Source organism: Fukomys damarensis, unplaced genomic scaffold (assembly GCF_012274545.1).
Source record: "Fukomys damarensis isolate Sample0158 unplaced genomic scaffold, DMR_v1.0_HiC HiC_scaffold_32, whole genome shotgun sequence".
NCBI classification, from domain to species: domain Eukaryota; kingdom Metazoa; phylum Chordata; class Mammalia; order Rodentia; family Bathyergidae; genus Fukomys; species Fukomys damarensis.
The window spans coordinates 17,958,833-17,975,604 of NW_022900944.1; the positions used below are offsets into that span (position 1 = coordinate 17,958,833).

Consider the following 16,772-nt stretch of genomic DNA (forward strand, 5'->3'; position numbering starts at 1 on the left):
ATATATATATATATTAGAATCGATAGTTGGAGAAGGGAAAAAGGAGATCTAAGGAAGAGTAGAGAAAAAATAAATATGTTTTCACAATGCAGCATTGAATCATAAAAATGAGGTCTTAGAACACTATTCTTCTTTTTTTGGGGGGTACTGGGGATCAAACTCAGGTCCTTGTACTTGCGAGGCAGGCAGCAGAACCACTGAGCTAAATCCCTGGCCCACTATTCCTCTTTTAAGATACAACCTATATAAAGCAAGCTATAGGGCCACATCCAATTTTCTTACTGTAATTTGGTGTTTGCTTAGCTTAATGTATCCTGATCTGAGTTATGGCTATAGAACATTCTTATTCAAGAACTGGCTGAAAAAATACCATTGGGACACATGAAGACAGCACCCCCATGCCCATAACAACTATCTTTTCTTGTCTGATTATACTGTGCTATGCCAGAAATTGGGATAAGTGATTTACGGCATTTTCTCCTTTAACCTTATAAAAACCTTATGAAATAGCTGTTATTAGTATTCTAATTTTGCAGATGAAGAAACCAAGGCTTAAGGTAGCTCAAGTAGCATAGTCAAGAACATACAAATAGAAATGTGGTAGAGCTAGTGTTTGAAGACAAATCTCTTTGATTCAACAAAATATGTTAATAAAATTCCAATGTAATTTCACATGGTTCTATGTATGTGGGAACAACCCTTAGGAGACCTGAAAATGAAAGTCACTGACTTGGGACAGTCAGCAGAATCCCTAATTTGTCACGTGTCTACAGTGGTGTTACAGAAGTGTGAGCTGAGCCTTTTGGAAAAAGGTAGGCTTTACATGTACAATTGGGAAATACTTGCTAGGGGCTTAAATTCCTCTGGGAGTCCTTTAGAGAGCTGAGGTCTAGAAGGGAATGGATGTTAGAGAGTTGTAATCCTAAAGCCAATTCAGAGCATTTTAAAAAATATTTTTGTGGTACATTTTAGATATACAGTACAGTCACATTCATCATTGGGATCTTGTACCTTTACATGACAGGTCTAGGTTCTTATTTTTTCCCCATTCCCCTAACCTCCCTTCCCCTTTCCACCCTTCCCTATTTACAAAGACTTTGTTTCAATTTTTTTCTTTTTCTCTTATTTTTTCTCTTACCTTTTTACCTTTCCCCTACCCTTCCCATTTGCCCAATACCTTTAGACCTTTTCTTCCTATTACAAAATATCAATTATACATTGGACCCTTATTTACACTTTTAATTTATCACACCAGAGAAACTGTATGGTATTTACACGTGTGCTCTATTAATTTCACTTCCCAAAAGAATTAAAAGAATCGTACCACAGTATTATATGCTCACCCATGTTTATAGTGGCATAGTTTGTAATAGCTAAAACTTGGAAACAGACCAGTTGCCCATCAAAGGGAGACTGGATAAAGAAGGTGTGTGTGTGTGTGTGTGTGTGTGTGTGTATGTGTGTGTAATGGAGTAAAGTTAGAGTATTTTGAATCCAGAAAAAGTAGACTCACCTTTTAATTCTTTGGGACAGACCATTGAGCGGAATTTGTAGGAAGCAATGGGCATATGTGTATGTAGGAGTGGAGGTCTCCTGACACTGAGAGTTATGCTGGGAGAAATCCAAGGACAAGCTTTATACAGAGCAGGTAGTGTGCAGGGATGGATGCACTTCACACTATCTGTAATTTATTCTTGAGCTTTTTTGCTGAAGTACTGGGGATTCTCTGACTTAGGAAAAGCACCTCTTATGAAGAAGATAAGTGGCTTTTATGGAGTCCTTTTGTAGTCTAGACTTTCTGTGTATATCTCTGCATTATCTTGAGAATTGAAAGGGAGAACTAGGCTATTGAGAACATGTTACCTCATCTACTACTTTAAGGAAATAATAGGGTTTATTATTTGGAAATAAATTATACAACTGATATTTTAAAACTAAAATTTTAGATTCTTCTTTGGAGCAAAGTAGGCTCTTCGCTGTTTACAAGGTTATTACTGAGTGGCAAAAATTCTCTTGATTTTTCCCTCTATGTTCCAGATTAAATCAAACAGACAGAAAGCATGAGGATACCTATTTCTTGCATTCGTAGTGGAATTCTAAGCAGCAGACAGTAATTGCTCCAATCAAATAGATGAATTCCCCAACTAATTAAACAAGAAAATTAGAAGATCAATATCTACATTTCAAAGGACTCTGTATTTTAAAGAAGAGATTCACTATAGAATTTTTTAAAACCCAGACTTATTCCTTTAACATTAAAATAAAGTACACATCTATATAGCAGTAATTATGTCAAAGCAACCACAGAGAAAAGGGCCACAAATGTAAAGAGTTAGAAGCACTATCAACTGGACATCAGTCAGAAGCAAAGGTAAACTGTGAGCGCATTGAAAAGGTAGGTTTGTTCTATGAAAATCCCTATATGAAGCACACTTATTCCTATTATCAAGCATGCTTGTGTAATATTGTTGCTGACCCCGTCTCCTTGTCTTGTGTTTATATGGTTGATACCACAAACTATTGCTGTCAGGAATGGAAATCAGATTTCAGTTACAGCTAATCCTGCAGGATCCCATCCTTGGGTAAAGAGGCTGCTCCTAAGTTAGTAAAATTATTTTTATGGTTTGAACTCATCATTTAGGATTGACATACTACAAAGAAAAATAACAGTGTTCTTCCTTTAGATAATGTATACTTATGAAATTTTGGCTTTATTTCTTTATAGACAAGTTCAATGTTGAATTTGGGACTTTGTGGTTTTTATATTTTAGTCATTTATGAATAATACAGAAGCTATCCATAACCTTATTTCTTTTAATGACAAGTCTCCCTACTTGACCGTGACAAGTATATTTTACTGTGGAGTGAGAAATGGAATCCACATTTATGGAACTCTGTTTGTTTAATTATCACAGTGGAAGAAATGAAAAAAGGAGAGAAATTTAAAGACTGAAATAGCCTTAACCATTTAACACCAAGTGAAATAACTCACCATTAAGGCAGTAGCTATCAACTTAGCAAATGTTGTTCTAAAGTAACCTGCTTCTGGATGTCTCTCCTGAGATGCTGTGTAGATCTTTCAAATAGCATGTCCTAAATCGAACTCTAATTTCCCCTCCAAACCTACCCCTCCACCTCTAGTCTACCCACTGCCAACAGTGCCACCACTGTTCCCCCAGCTGTCCACCCCAGAACTTTGGGAGTCATTTTGGATACACCTCACATGCAGTCTATAGTTCTGCTAATTCTGAAATGAGATATCTTGAACCCACCCAGCTCATTCATGCATATTGCCGTTTCCTTAGTCCAAGACACTCTGAGTTGCACAGACTTCTACATTTGTGTACTTTCTTCTACTCTTGTTTTCTCCCATCCGTTATCTACCCAGGGGTAAAAAAAGCTTTTCAGAAATACTTATGAGATCATTTATTCCACTGGTTGTAATTCAGTAGCCTCTCTTTGTATTTGGAGTAAAATCCCCAAAAGTAAGGGCAATAGCACCATGCATTATACAGTGCCTGCCTCCACTTAGCCCCCCCGCCTCATTCAGCCAACACTATGTCCAGTTTCTGGAACACACTGTGACTTCTCTGCCTTAGGGATCTTCTGGTCTTAACATGGCTGGTTTCTCTCTTTCCTTTAGGTCTTGGCTCAAGTGTCACCTTGAGTCACAGGTTTCTCTTGCTATTCTTTTTCTCAGGTTCTAACTTGTTTCATTTATAACATATAACAAAAATTATAATTATTTGCCTGCTTGAATAGTTATATACAAACTAGTACCTAAACTCCATGAGAACATGGAAATTTACTCTTAAACAGGTTTTTTGCTTGGTGTCCTTCATAGAGTAGGTACCCAGGAAGTATTTGCTGAGTGCATGACCGTGGAATCACTGTCCCAACAGTAATGCTAAAAATAACATCTGACTTCCCATTCAGGGATATAATTATGACTTGCTTTTGGATTAGCAGCTTGAGTTATGGGTTGAGAAAGCAGAGGATGAAGTAACATTTAGGAAAAGGAGAAAATAATTTGTACTGTACACCTAGAATGTACCAATAAACTCGATAAAAAGAAAAAAATTTGCTTTCATCTTCTTATATAGAGTCAGCTGTGGGCAGATTATGAAACTGATAAAGTTTGCCTTCAGCATCGTCATACTTCTTTCCCACAGCTTTATTTCATGTTGCTTATTATAAGGAACAAAGATCCATGTGGGAAAGCCAAGAAAAAGATTATATAATGGGTAACTGAGAATAGGAACCAAAACCCACAGAAGGAGGAACTGGGAAATCATTGAGAGTGAAGCTATACCTCTGTCTGACTTCCTCACTTGTGACCCACATGATTTCCCTCCTGGGGTGCATGAGGTTCTTCCTTAAATTCTTGTTCTCAGCTGTCTGATTCAGTTTACTTACTCATAACTTGGGTTCTCCAAAGTCACCGTGGCTAATACTCTCTGGGACCCTTTTACATCACAACTTTTATGGTTTAGTCCCCATTTGCTATTGCCTCAGACTGTCTTCCATGCCTAAATTCCTCACATCTGACTGGTCTTCCTCATCTTTCTGAGCAGGGTCACAGACTCTTTCCCAGCCCACTGGGTCACTTGTTCCCTCCTGCGCAATCACCTGACCCTGAGGTGGGGAGTGAGGTCACGTGACAGGAGACACAGTCATAGAAGCAGCGGAGTTGTGAATGGGCCACATTCCCTTAGCGAGGAATGTGCATGGACAGGGGAGACCATCATCCCCAGTAGTGTGTCTTGGTTCATGTCATTCTCTATTCAGCCTGCCAGCTCCTTCCATCTGGATCCAGCATCCATTTCAGGCCCCAGCCTGAAGTTTCCCCAAGATGATCCCTAAGCACCCATCCTCTTGGTCTAGACATTTTACCCACAGAGTGGATAAGAGCCCTGTGTCCAGCATTGTGATAGTCACTTGAGATACAAAATTAAACAGAATGTGGTTCCTACTTGTAAGGAGTTTACAGTCTAGTTAAGGAGGTGGACCAGTATACCATCAATTATTTTTTAACTGTGCTCATTGCTGTTACAGATTAGTGCAACTGAAGCACATTTTGAGACTAGGAATGCAGCTGAATAACTCTGTTTGAACAAAGAGAGTTGGCTAAGAATGTGCAGAAGACATGGCATTGAAAGTGGACTTTGAGAAGGGAATTGGGGTTAAAACGGGGGTGAAGGCATTCACAAAGCTGTAAGCCACAGACTGGCTGTTAACAAAGTACTCAGGTGAATATGTCTGAACACATGGAGTGTGTGGGAGTAGGACTTCTGCTGAAATTTAGGCCAAGGTGGGATGGATAGGAATTTGTGCAGGTACAGAGAAAAGGTGAGGGAGAGATACATGAGAGAGATGAACTATGCAGTGGCACATTCCATAAATAATCTTAAGTAAATAAACTTCCTTAATCTTCTGTAAACAGACCTTCCATAAATAATCAAACTTTGTATCAGAAGCGCATAACCATTTTCCATTCAATTCAACTTTATAAGCATTTTCTAAGCATCTAATATGTACCAAAAAAAGAGCTTGTAAGGAGCTCTGTTTATGTGGTATCATAGTTAAATGCATGGATGTGGATAATATCTCCCAGGCAGATCATGCCAAGAAAAAATGAGCTGATGATGCAGAAGGGGAGGAGAGGAAGAAGGGATCAACACAGAAGATGTCCCCAAATAGCACGGTTGACAGATAGACCCAGTGGAGAATGGAGACGAAAACCAAGAATAGAGATTCAGAAAGTAGCAACACTGAGCTGCAAAATGCTCAGAAAAGATGAAGACTGAAGTTTGATATTTAGGAAGATTGTTATGAGGAGGATTCAGAGCAAGGATGTAGTGGAGGCTCCAGGGATACAGAACAGCAAGTAGCTCAGCTTCACCCACAGCTGGTCCTGTGCAAAGGAATGTCCTACAAGGTCATCTGAACACTTCGTCAACAGCTCTCATGAAAGGTTTGTTGGGAAAGGAGATTGAAGCTCTTGACTTAAATGAAGGTTGTGGATTATTTATGGATTTAATTTATCCCTGCGCTCCATGTCTCCAGTTGACAAGGTTATCAAGAGTTAGCTGCATTCTTTTCTTCTTGAAAAAGTATGAAGGCTATTTAGTCATTACCGAGTCACACTAATAGACATTATAAGAAAACTGGACTGAGCTGGGACTGGAAGCCTGCAGAAGCAACTGGGGAGTGTGGCCGTTCCTTTGGGTGCACTCCAGGCACTGGCGTAAGTCTTAGAACTGAAATGTAGTACTTAATCCAAAGAGCATAAATGCAGTTTCATTTAAAGTCCATTCAAATTCATGCAGTATATAAAAAGCACAGTTTTCTGGGAATTTGGAGCCTCCTTATATTAAAAATGCAAACTCTTTGATAAGTCTGATAGCATGTTTAAGTTAGTTTACCTTTAACAGAAAGCAAGGTGAAGACTGAAAACCCTTCCCTCCTTCCAACATTGGTAGCCTTTCTTTTGGAAGTTAAGAGGCTCTGAGGAATTTCTGCTGTCTGGATTTTAAAGATCAACCAGTACAGAACACCGAGGGCCACAGAGAAGAAATTATTTGTTCAAGGCATTAAACTATTAGGGTTGGAGCTCGGAAATGTACTGAGATTAAGGTACTTGGTGTGGGGGGAAACCTGCCTTCATACTAACAGCAACAATGAAAAAGCAATACAAGTAAAGTAGTACTCTCCTAACTCCTCACTCGGACATCTTTTATTTTGCCAGTTTTTTTTCCCCAAAGACAAGTCTAACTGTGTCACTCCTACCATGTAAAAGCCTTCCATGGCTCCCCATTACCTGTGGGGTGAAGTCCAGACTACCCTGAGGAATAACCTGGCTCCTGCCTGTACCACCTTCCAAAAGTCTTCCCTTAGGCCATATTCTAAGTGGCTGCATTTCTTTGTCCTAAAACTTGTCCCATTGACTGGCTATCATTTGGGTTTCTATTTGATTGTTCAAATAGAATATCGTTGAGCTCAGACACAGTTCTTACTCATTTTTACATGCTGTATCTACAGTGCCTGTAATGTGTGCATTTTTGTACATGCTTATAAAATAGAACTGAGGAGTAACCTTAATAGTTGTGAACTCTAATAGAAACTTAAAGTGAGGTGATATCTCATGAACCCTCAGCAGTTTGAAACTAGCCCCGCTTGTGTTCGATCTCTTCCTGTTGTCTATAAGCATGTGGAAAGTTGGCTAACTTGTTATTCCCCAGGGGCTCCTCAGGCAATTGTTCCTGCCTCTGGGCCCCTCGTCCCTGGTGTTGCCCCAGCCTGGAAAGCCCATCCTCCTTGTCAATTTCGAACTTACTCATTTTCTCAGACTCCAACAGAGTTTTGGGCTCTCATCTTTTCCTGCCCAACTAGTAGTGCACTTTCTAAAGCCTCCTGAGAGTGCATCTCCTTCTCACCAGTGTCTTCCGCCTTCTTTTTGTCACTTCAGCATGTCCTAGAGATACTTAACATTTGATATTTAATATATGCACCCTTTTATGTTTTTGTCTTCTGCGCATATTGTACACCTATTCAATAAATTATAAGACTCTTGAGGGCACGAACTGTATCCTCAGCTCTTGACTTTATGAAGATCCTTAATAGATGTTGGCTGGTGACTGGAAGGACTTGGCAGGTGTCTCTATGGTGAGGCTCTGTGACTTCCTACTGGATTCAGCCAGATGTGTTTCTGATTGTGCTGTTCAGAGAGGCAGAATAGGTGGGCTGGTCTGGAATTGAGGATGACTTTGGGAAACACACTTGTTCAAACTCATCAAAACTAAGTATCTCCCAGGGAAGAAGATTACATCATGTAAAGATCCCCCTGAATTGCAGTGATTTATAGAATGAATTCAGTAGCAATTAAAATATGATGGCAGTGAGAGGTCATTTATCTGAAGGAACAGAATTTGCAAAGGTAATTCTGAAAAGGTTTATTGCAAGGCTGTCCCTATTAGATCTTAAAGCACAAAAAAGTTATGATAGTTAAAATATCTTAGCACTCATCCACAAATTGAAAATACATATCTTTTTGTTGTTTTATGTATATGTGTTATATGTACATGTTACATATTATCCTATAATACACATGTAAAAAATGCTCATAAGTAGTCTTGTATTATCTGCTGTCTTCCTCGGAACTTCTGCTGGAAAAAAAGCCTTTCATTTTCTTCTTCTCAAGAAGAGCAAGGACAGAAACTGGGTTTCCCTGAAACAAAAAATACTGTGAAGTGTTACCCAAAAAATGGCACTATCACATAAAAAGTTAATTATAGGACTCCAGAGATTACATGAGACAGTGGCAGTGAGCATATTTTTCCTGTAAATATTGTTGGGGTGACTAGTGAACAATTTGGGGATAAAAGTTAATGTCATATAAAATACATTAATTAAAAACTAAGTCATGCAGTAAAATAAATGTGAAATGAGAAAAAATAACCTGAGAATTCATCAGCCTCTTGAAAGGGTGTACTTTATATTAGTATTTAGATAGGTAATGTCCTCCAAATGTCCATGAGTTGGAGGAATGGTCCCTGATGCAGTGTTATTCAGAGGTGGGGCTTTGGAAGGTCATCGGATCACAAGGGATCTAACTTCATGAGTGGATTAGTTCATTGATTGGGTCATAATTTGATGACATTATTAGGAGATGATGGAGACTTAGGAGGCAGATAGTTGATAGGAGGTGGTCATGAGGGCATGTCCCTAGGGACCCCTATCTATCTATCTATCTATCTTATCTATCTATCTATCTGATTCTGGCCACATGAGGTAAGCATCTCTCCTTCACATGCCCTCTGTCATGATGGAGGTACAGCGTCTCCACAGGCCAGAAAGTAGTGGCTCCAGCTGACCATGGACGGAAATCACTGAAACCTGAGCCAAAATAAACCTTTCTTCTTTTGGAGGGTGGGGGGGTTGAGACAGGGTCTCACTATGTAGTTGGGACTGACCTGGAACTCACTGTGTAGCCCAGGCTGGTCTCGAACTCATAGTGATCCTCCTGCCTCAGCCTCCTGAGTGCTGGGATTACAGGTGTGTGTCATCATGCCCGGCTTTGTTTTTATTTTTGTTTTGGGTTTTTTTTTGCTTAATCCTTTCCTCTTATAAGTTAATTTTTTCTGGTATTTTGTCACAGTGATGGAAAGTTGACTAAGACATTGTGCATGTTTGGGCTTCTGCAAAATCTTACTATGATCTTGCTGCAGTTGATAATCTATAGTAATCACCGACCCTGCCCAGCACTGTGTCCCTTATGGTGATTTATACATAGTGGGTCTATACCTGCTTGTTGCATGTGGAGACTCAAGGATGCATGGATGAGCATGCACAGCCTTCAGTCTGATCAGCCATGAGTCTGCCTCATGTGTGGCTTTACATGAACCCTGGAGAGGGGAACCATACAGGCCTTGTGGGACCTTTGCGAAATGACCACTTCAGGCTTTGTTATTCTTCACATACTACCCAAAAGAAGGTACAGGAGAAGGTGAGATCTTAGAACCAAAAAGAGAAAAAAAATCTCTTTATTTCAGGTGACAGGAGTGAATTTGTAAGCAATCTTAGTCCTCTCTCTCTTTTAGTGGTGGCAAAGATGATAGGTTCCTCTCTTGCTCCATGTTCCTTTCTTAAGCAAAGAAGTAGTTATCAAGAACTAAAAGCTGGAAAAGGAGTATCACCTTCTGGGTTTTTGTGTTTCAGAGCCACTCTACCGCAGGGATGGAGGAACCCAGGCCACTGCAGCCATGGCTGGTTCTTGTGGCTTCCTGAGGGGAGGGCAGCACCTGCCTGGCTTTCTATAGCCGACTTCCCCCATTGCTACCTGCAATGGCTTGTGCCTGTATTAGAGCAGAAACTTGAAAATATTGAAATATTGAAAATATTGAAATTATTCAAATTCATGAATAAGTCCTGTTATCTATCTTCAGAGAGGAGTACAGAAAAATTCTAAGACGTAATCCTGGATTTGGAGTTTATCAAGAGAAAATATCTGGTATTTATTAATATTTTCTTTGTGGCATTGTGTTTTCAGAGTGCTCAGCGTTCGACTTCCACACATTAATTAGCCTTGGAGACAGACGGATCCAGAATACATTATAGTCATTTATCTTAGCTTTATTCGTACACTGAGTCCATCATTGTTTTATTTTGAGCACGGCTCCTTCTTCCCCTCTGTACTGCGAAGTTATTAATAGTAATAAGAGCCTCCCAGCTCAGGCAGTGGCATGCCTGGAAGGGGTGTTCAAAAGAGATAGGAAGGATTCATCTCCCTGGTAATTTGTATGCTGTGAGTCTCACTCCGGGAGTCCCTGCTCTTTGTAGCTTGTAAGGTTTGTGTTGAGGCTGCTGTGCAGGCGGGGAGGGGGCAGCCAGGGTAGATGGGAGGAACTGCAGGCTGTATGGTTCAAGTCCCCACTCCATCCCGCCCAGGACTAGACAGGTGGAGGCCCCAGCCCCCGTGGGAAGGGAAGTGGGGGAGCTGTTTGAAGTGCATACTTTCAGTTTTGTGAGAAGAGAAATCTTGGAGATTGGTTGCGCAACCAAGTGATGCTACTTAACGTGGTTAAAAATGGTGATGTCAGGAAGTTTTATGTTTTGTGTATTTTACTACAATTATATATATTTTAAAATGAGATATAATCTAAAAGAAAAGGAAAGGAAAAAAATGAAGGAAAGTGTTGAAGGTATGGTAGCAGTTCCAGCCCCAGCACAGACATTGACTAGATGGTAACTGGCCTTTGGAACCTCTGTGAGCTTTTGACACAGGAGTGTTGTGCCAGTTAAATGAGATACTATATATATAAAGCCCATGGTACTTATGAGAGAGCCATAGTTGTTTGTTTTCATTGCCATTATCAGGAGGATATGTAACATTTGAGGTTTCCATGTAGGCAGCTTATTTTAGGATGCCTGTGATCATTCCCAGGGCTCAGATAATCCTGGTTGCCAGGCTCAGATACCAGGCTTAACTTGACTTCTTAATGACATTTTCTAAGAGCAAGCTGTGACCTTATGGTACAAGCAGCAAAGATACAGTGCATACTAGGTGACAAGTGGCTGTTGGAAAGTGTAGGAAGACAATAACTGTGAGCTCTGTACTCACAGTCGTATGTGATATTGTAGTGGTGACATCACGTTATTATAAGGAAAATCCAGCTGTCTGAATTGGGATATGTGATAGGCACTTCATAGGTATATTGCAGAAGGCCAGTCAGTTATTAGAATTATGCACAGATAAGGATTAGACTGACAGAGTAACTCACTTTGTTAGTACCAGAGACAAAAACACCAACTGGAACTGGCTTGAGCCTAAAATTTAATTTATTCCTTGACATAGTGAAAATCCAGTAATATATTTGCTTTCAGCCATGGTTGGACCAGGTGTTCACATTACACTGCTCGAAATCTGTCTCAGAACAACTCTTTCACTCTTTTTTTTTCTGTATTGACATCATTCTCAGATGGATCTTCGTGATGGTGATAAGAGGGCCACCGATGCCTCCTTATTTATGAGCTATCAGATCAACATGCCTGTTCTTCTTTTATCTTTTCCCTTCCCCCCCTTCACTACCTTTCCCTTCCTGAACAATTCTCAAGCCTTTGGGTAGAGCTGAGCAAGCTAGGAGGGCTCTGTAGGCAGGGGTGAGAAGCGAGGGTGGCACACAGTAGAGTTAGAAGTGCGTCCACCATGTGGGTTGTGGAATGGATCCCTGGCGAGGAGTCTGATGCAGGGTGTCCATGTGCAGTAAGCAGAGCATCTGCCTAGAAGGACGGCTGGATGGATGTGAGATATGAAAGCCCCAGGGAGGAGAGGAGAGGAGAGAGGGCACCTAGGAAGAAGAGAAGCCCAATACAGGTTGTCAGAGATGGTACAGGAAGTGGAGATTGTCTTTTAAGATGGCTGCCCTGGCCTTGCGTGCTAAAGCCCAAGTGGGGTGGAGGCATCATGAGAGAAGACGGCCAGGAGCAGGTGTCAGAGCCTGAGGAGGGTTGGAGGCTATCGGTGTGGGGATGGGGCAGCTCTGAGAGAGGAGTGAAGAGCCCAGGCAGGGTGTGGAGGGGTCTCCCTGGGAAAAGGGTGACAGTGATGATGGACACTAGTTACATATGGAAATTGGTTAATGAACAGTTGTGGTAGAAGGATGCTGGGAGCCAGGCCTCTCTTTGCAAGAGAAATGGATTGTAAATATGGAAAGGGGAAAAAACGAAAACCAGCTCTATGGTATTGGATTGGAATTGGAGGTATTGGTTTAAATTCATTATTTTCTAGGTAGGTATATTAGTCACTTTGTCATTGCTGGGACAAAATACCTGACACATACAACTTAAGGGAGGATATGTTTAATTTAGCTCATGGTTTCAGAGAATTCATTCTGTGGTTGGCTGGCTCCAAGGCAGAAATGGCTTAGTAGAAGGATCTGTTAGAAGAAAGCTTCTTACCCTACAGCAGCCAAGAAGCAATGAGAAAGAAGGTAGAAACCAGGGACAAGAATACACTGTACCATGTCAGTGACCCACCTCCTACAAACAAGCCCCACCTTCTCACAGGAAATTCAGCTATGGACTCATCCGTGGATTCATCCAGTACTGAGTATAGCACCTCCATGATCCAAGCGTCTTCCAAAAGCCCACCTCGGAGACTTTTGGGGGACATTTCAGATCTAAACTGTAACAGTAGGTAAGTAGATCCATAGGTGGATAACAGGAAAGTAAATGTCAATGCGTGATGGCATATGTGGTAGAGGTTAGTTTCTCCATGTAAGTGTGCTTCTTGATACCATAGGATGGGGGCTGGGAAGGTCCAAGGTGAGCCGGCACATTATGTGCGTGGAAGTAAGGAAAGGTCCACAGAATCACAGGGACAAGTCAGATGACCAAGTAGCAGTTTGAGGGACTCCTACAGGCCACAGCTGTGACAACTTCAAAATAAATCCTGATAGTAGCAACAGGTCGTAACCCTGTGCCAGTGAACCTCAGCCATCAGCCTGACTGGATTAAGAGGCCCCTGGAGAGGTAACTGGATGGCTGCGGCCTTAGGCTCCTCAGTGGATTCATCCACTGACGTTCAGAGCTGAACGTGTGTTAGGAGGAGGGGCCCAGCTGGAGGACGTGGGTCACTGTGGGAGTGTCCTCTCCCCCCCCCCTCGTGCTCTTCCCTTGTGATTTGCTTTCTGGCTTCCCTGAACTAAGCAGCTTGGCTCCATCACACCCTTCTGCCACAGTGCTTCTGCCTTACAGCCAGCTGACCATGGCCCGAAACCTCAAACTGTGAGTCAGATAAACCTCACCTCCCTAAAGTGCTGGATACCAGGCATTTTGTTCAGCATCCTGATTGACTAATACAAACTGATTGACTAAAACAGAAAACCACAAATTCAAATGGATACAATTGAAAGCACCTTAGGACTGTGCAGAAGGAATATGTACATGGCCTCCCCAGAAAATACCTGCTATTTGCCAATAACACTGGGAGGTTGCCCTCCACACACTGTAACATACTGTCCTGGCCTGCCTTCTGGGCTTGTCCAGTGACTAGTAGTTGAGAGGATGGAGAATTTTCTGACTCCTTGACGCCTGGGCGACCTTCTGGTATCTACTGGCGCTTGGTAGTGCCCTGCCTTGTGGCTGCAGACCCCCCCCGGGGGGGATGGGAAGTCCTCTGTCATCACTGCTGTGGACTAGAGGGGATAATTACGCAGCATTGCTGGCCTGGGGTGCATCCCCTTCCCTATTGGCTTTCCTTAATCCTGTCTGTATCTCTGAACAGCACTGCTTCATTATACTCTCACCAGAGTGCCGGGTTTCCTGCTGGGACCCTGACTGATGCCGGGATATGGCACAAGTACCAGGACGGAGGGGCTGGAGGCAGAGCTGACAATAATAACAGATGTCTGGCGGCAACTATGGGATTGACTGCTGCTCCCCGGATTAGCGCCCTCCAGTCCTCCACAGGCAGAACTGGGCCCCCAGCTGTCCACTGACTGCATAGAGAAGAGAATAAAATTGAAGAAAGGGAGTCCAGAAGGGCCCGACAATAGTTCAGAGCAACCAGAGGGGAGTTTCATCCCTGTCTCTTATGCAGATACTGCTGTGAATGGAAGGGTTTCTTATGTGTCTGCATCTCGTTATGAGCATTGGATGTTTTCCTTTTCCTGTGGGCAAGGAGGTGGCCCCCGCTTTTCATAATTAATTGCAGTTCAGAACATCATAGACCTTTTGCCTTAAACTGTCCTTGTGATTTCTTTAAAGGAAAGCGGGACGAATAAACCACTCGGGGGTGAGTGCAGTATCTTCTTTCCATACTCCATAGCCCTAGCTGCACGTAGCAAATCACTAGATGGCAAACCCTTGCTGCTTGCTTCTGTAACTTTCCATTCAGCCATTTCTTATCGTGTTGCTTTGGAAATCAAGCTGTGCAAGAATAAGAATGGGGGGCTTTCCTAATATCACACCAACTCAGAGGTGTCCTTTGTCCCAGCCTCTGAGCATGGGGTGACCCTTCCAAGTACAGCCTGCTAGGAGAGCAGGATGTCCAGCCCAGTAGTCATTGGGCTGCTAATCTCTCCCTTTGCAATTTGCAGGGTGATCCCATTACATTGCCCTGCGGCTTTCAATTAAGGGAACTTAGACCAGAGCTTACATTTAAGAATGTTCATGTGTCACTTTCATCTTGGGGTTTAAATTAGGGCCCCTAATGTTGGTAGAACAAATTGAAACACTTCCTAATCCTCTGGAAAGTACCAGAGCCATAAACTGGGTGCTCTTTCCAGTGTGGTCAGCATGGCTGGTGGGGAGATTGGGTGGTCTCTGTTGGGTGAGGTCTTTTAAATTCCCTGTGGGTTTCTGCTGTAAAGTCCTGTGTGCAATATACTCCATCTCAACTTCGACTACAGACTCAAATGTCAGAACACTCATTTTCATGAACGGGTTTGGGAAACCCGTCACTCACCCCTTCCTGTTTTGAACTTTGGAATAACTTTAGAGAACATGCTGCTGTAATTGACACTACTTAATAGGAGCTAAGGTCAGGATTCTGGGACCATTTGGTATAATTCGGTTATTGCAAAATATGGTGGGTCTCCCTCGTAAGGCTTTCTGCTGCCATCATGGCCTCCTCGAGACTCTGTGTATGTGGGAGTGGAGGGCAAGTCTTACAAGGTAGCTGTTTTTATTTAAATGTCTTGAGGTCTGCACTAGTCTGCCTTGCAGGCCATCTCCTTGTTAAACAGACATAATTCGAGTGCTCTCTGCATATCCGGCCCCAGTGACATAATAACCCTCCACTGCCTGCCGCGTTGCCAAGCTCTCCTCCCCTTCTTGCCCTTCACTGCTGGCTTCAGGAACAATCCCGGGTCTTTGGCCACTGAGCCCAGCTCGGGTCTGGCTTCACTCACCAAATGGTGAATTTCTAATCTACCACCTCTTCTCCATGGTTCCTGTTCTTTCAAGCCATTATTCACGGTGCCCGATTTCTGCTTATTCTCTGATTTTTTCACTCCCCTGAATTTAGCAAATTCTTCCTCGGGCAAATTTTCCTCATATAAATGGTACAGTGTTTAAGGTTATGGCCTTTGAGTCAAATGAGCTAATTCATGTCTTGGTTCTATTACCTCTCAGCAATATGTTTTGGGGGAAATTACTGAGCTTTTTATGCCTCAGCCTTTCCATCTGTAAAACAGATAATAATACAATTGTACTCATCTCTGAACCATGATAAGAGACAAGAGCAATGTCTGTAAGCTGCACAGTGCAGGGAGGATGCATTAAAAGTGCTCAAAAACATCAGTTGTTGTTTATTATTTTTATTTCAGTTTTTTCCTTTATCTCTCTTCCTTGCCTCATATTTTAAATTTTATTTAATTGTTTGAGAAGAAAGTGTGTGTATGGTTTGTGTCTGTGTGTGTGCATGTGTGTTTCTTTTTCTTTTATCACTGTATTTCTGTATTTTTCAAGCTGGTGCAAGGTGACGTGGGCAACAGTCAGGTCCGGGAGAGCTGGTGTGGTGCAGAGCACCTGCCCCTGGAGTCACTTTGTAGCCATCTTGGTTCTGCTGCTCTGCACCATTTGGAGCCCTAAGTGACCCTGTCCACAGCTGCTAAAACACCAGAGAGATCTGGTGTTGCCGTGGAGTCCAGGAAAGCTAAACCAGTCATCCACATGAGAGGACTTGGGGACAGGGATGGGTCGGACGTACTCACAATGAACACTTTGTTGTGAAATTTCTATGATGGCTTCTTGAGAATGTCAGAGTTTCAGCCTTCATCTCTATCTCTTCCAAATTAAATGTGTTTCTTGATTCCCCTATTTTTCAACATACTCTCTGGAAAAATTTAAATAATTGCTGAATTAATTTTATTATTTTTATGCTTTGTTAGTATGGTGATACTTTATTATAATTACACAGCATTTCAGTTGTACTACAGATTTAGGCCTTTATGCTGTGACCTATAAAATTATTTGTATGGGGGAAATAAACTATAGTTGATAACATCTAATTTATGAGAAAACTTTAGATGGTCACCTGCTTGTACATAGGGAACTAACAGCGTAGCATGGTATGTACCTTGCCGGTGATCTTTTACTAAGCTCAGCCTCCATTCTGTTTGAATAAGACATTTACGAGGAGAGATCCAAGTACCCATTTAATGTCAAATGAAAATGGTATTCCTTCTGAAGTGGATTAGCCTTTAATCTCCTTCATAAATGAAAGACTTGTCCTTTAAATCATGTTTTTTACATAAGACTTTGACTTATAT

General features: G+C 42.0%; 1 protein-coding gene across 4 annotated transcripts in view; it reads left to right on the forward strand.

The window, feature by feature from the left end:
* The window catches only part of Rasgef1b (RasGEF domain family member 1B), a 751,497-nt gene that overhangs the window by 312,091 nt on the left and 422,634 nt on the right, over positions 1–16,772 (forward strand). The window contains exon 1 of one of the 4 annotated variants that reach the window (XM_010628727.3): positions 2,378–2,395. The exons of the other annotated variants lie outside the window; for them this stretch is intronic. The gene's annotated coding sequence lies outside the window, so the exon portion shown is untranslated. Of the gene's footprint in view, positions 1–2,377; positions 2,396–16,772 lie in introns of those variants that run through there. 4 annotated transcript variants of the gene reach the window in all.